Raw genomic sequence first — 3456 nt, forward strand, 5'->3', positions numbered from 1 at the left:
TTACACGTATGTGCTCTTATTTGTACTTCGGCACCCCTGATTGCACATACATGCTCTTATTTGTACTTCGGCACCCCTGATTGCACATACGTGCTCCTATTTGTACTTTGGCATCCTTGATTGCACATACGTGCCCCTGTTTGTACTTTGGTACCCTTGAATGCACATACGTGCTCATGTTTGTACTTTGGTACCCCTGAATGCACATACGTGCCATTGCTTGTACTTCGGTACACCTGGTTGCACTTTCGTGCCCTGGTTATACTCTAGTAAACCTAGATCAAATATTATATTAGTTGTACTTAATGGTATTTAGATTAAGTGTTATACTATGTTCTTACTAAGCTTTGTAAGCTTGTCGATTTTTGTGGATTATTTTGTAGATAACTGCCGCTAACACTTTGGAATGATCATTCAACCGGCTCACACTATCCAGTCAAGTTGGTAGTTTTTGAAACTCTTAGGGTAGTGGCATGTATATATATATAGATGAATTTGGGGTTGAAGGGTGTAGGATATTTTATATTAGCATTTAGGTATGTTTATGCTCTGAAAGTTATAGTTGGATTGGTGTTCTTTAATGTTTCACCAAGTATTGTCATTTTGGGCACTTCCAATTGCTTGTATATAAGGTCCCATGTTAGTATTTTATGATGTTATGAAAATGGTTAATTGAAATGGGTTTTGGTAAGAGTTTTGAATTAGATTATGCATGTATTAAAATGTTTTTGGCTTGTTTTGATGTGTTATGTTTAGATGTTAATTGTGATGCCTTTGAAGGGCATACTGGTTAGTTGAATTAGGATTCTTGAAATAGTATTTTGATGTATGTTTGAGTGATGTTTAGGTCCCATTAAGCGTGCTTAAAAATGTTGTAAGGTTATGCATTGAATGGTATTGGAATGGCTTGATTTTAGGTGAATTTTGGGTCCACACGAGCGTGTGTCTTAGCCGTGTGAGGCACACGACCTGGTGACATGGCCGTGTGTCATCTGATGATATCCTTAGGTTGCAAGTTAGTGAGTTACACGGCCTAGCACACAGGAGTGTGACACGATCGTGTGATTCTACTCAAAGAGTTACACGGGTGAGGACATGGGTTGGAACAACCATGTGTCCCTAGTTTGAAGGTTACACGGCCTGAGACATGGGCGTGTGCTTCAGCTGTGTGAGGCACATGGCCTAACCACACGGGCGTGTGACCCCTGTCACCAAATTTTTTAGACTTTTTCCTAGACTTTTCAAGTTGTTTCAATTTGGTCCCAATTTTCTTCTAAGATATTTTTAAAGCCTCAAGGGCTCAATTTAGGGACGAAATGTAAGTATTTGATTGTTTTATGATATGCTTATACTGTTGATTGATATTTAGTTTAATTATTTTTGATTGTTCGGTAATGCCCCGTAACCCTGATCCAGCGACGGATACGATTAGGGGTGTTACAGTTTACTTGAGATGATAATGATTGGAACTATGGTTGATCATGGAATATGAATTTGTTAATGTTTAAGCATGTAAGTGTGAATGTTTGATAACATGTTCAGCTTTTGTTGAAGTCTGTGAATGGCTTAGTTTGAAATGGAATGGTTTATTTGAGTTTTGAAAATGGTTCTATGAAAATGAGTATATGATGGTAGGTTGCTAATTAGCATAAGTCTCACTTGAATATAAATTCAGTGGTAATTTGACATGTTCTATGAGTTGTTAGATTACCTTAAAATGTTAAGATGGTTTGAAACCTTAAGTGTTAATAGACTTGTGTTGTAAATGACAATTGGTTTATATATGTACATGTATTTAGTTATGAAGTGATACGTGTGAATGGTAAATGAAAATGTATGTTGAATGAAATTGATTTGAGAAATAAATAGTTGGTAGCTTGTAATGGTATTAGAAATTTTGATGTGAAAATGGTCTTTTTGAGGCATATTGAATATTTGGATGATAATGTGTTAAATGTTGTGTTTGGAAAGTATTTGGAATTGAATCTACGCAGGTGATGTAGTACATTGAACATCAAATGGTTTGTGGTATACTTAGTTAAATGAAATTGATGTTAAAAGGTTTATTTTTGCACAAAGTAGGTTCCTCATCTCGACGTTGATCTTCCCTTATCTCAACGTCAGCCAACAAGTTGTGACGTACTGACGTCAAGTAGTCCAATGTTGTGACGTGTCATACTGTTTGGCAACACTATGACGTGGAGAGAGTCTCTTCACGATGTTGGCCCTATACTTTTCAAAATTTTTAATGTGATCCTTGTTCGATCTTAGGTTGATTTAATAGCTTTCGTAAGCTCAATTGAGGCTCGGTTTTGATTCTATACCCTACTATGATGAAATTTTGTCACAAATTGGTAATGAAATGAATTGATTGCTATGAATTGTATGTGATTTGCTTCGGTGATTGTGGTAGCATCCTATAGCTAAAATCCAACGACCAGACCGAGCGATGGGTGTTACACTAAATGTAGTATATTCGTTTGTATAGTTGTAATTTTTTTCAAACATAGTGAATAATAAAACAAATTCATGGATTACATTAATATACTTTGTATGATTATTCTCATATGGTTTTTGCACGCAAAGCAAAATGGAAACAAATGTTGCTCATTGGTTGTCTAATGTTTAAACTAATACTAAGCGGTATTACATGGTTGGATCGTAATACAAAAAGACAACTTATATTAGTAGATGAACCTAAACATGTCCTTAGTCTAATAAAAAAATGAACAAACCGATTGAAAAACTAATATGTCGTCTATCAAGTCCAATTGGGGAGATGCTTTGTCTTGGCATCGAAGCTGATGACTCCTAGATGATAGAGACATAGATGTGACTAACTGGACTGACAGTACATTAGAATGGACCCAAGAGAATAGATCTTAATCTATTTATGAATTTATTTACTTGTGACGTTCATATTGTGGCATACCTAAATCCTAAGTGGATGGTGGACTATGTATGCGACTTCTGTAGTATGTAGCATAACAAATAGTAACAAGAAATAAATGATATTTCATTGGATTACATTGATGAAAAGTAAACTGCCACACGTTGTTTTTGTGATAATGATGATCATAGATAGTATGACTATAAGGATGTAGGTTACATGAAAATAGGACATAGGAAAAATAATCAGAGATTAAGGACCTATCACAAGGTCATTGGACGAGCACTAATTGAGTTGTTTCATAATGGTATGTCGTTGGGGAGAGCTCAATCACAATACTATAGGGGAATGACTTTCTGACTAAATGAGTTTCTAATTAATGGGCAAAAAGCTGAAACTAATTATAAATCATTGAGCTTCAGTTGCATATGTTCGATGCATTGTCATTATAGCTATGTCTCTATCTTTGGAGTCGTCCGCTCCAATGCCATGAAAAAAACATCTTCCCAATTGGACTTGATAGACAATATACTAGTCTTTCCAATCATGTTTGCTCATTTTCGTTT

This window comes from Gossypium hirsutum, chromosome D04 (genome assembly GCF_007990345.1).
Source record: "Gossypium hirsutum isolate 1008001.06 chromosome D04, Gossypium_hirsutum_v2.1, whole genome shotgun sequence".
Lineage (NCBI taxonomy): Eukaryota > Viridiplantae > Streptophyta > Magnoliopsida > Malvales > Malvaceae > Gossypium > Gossypium hirsutum.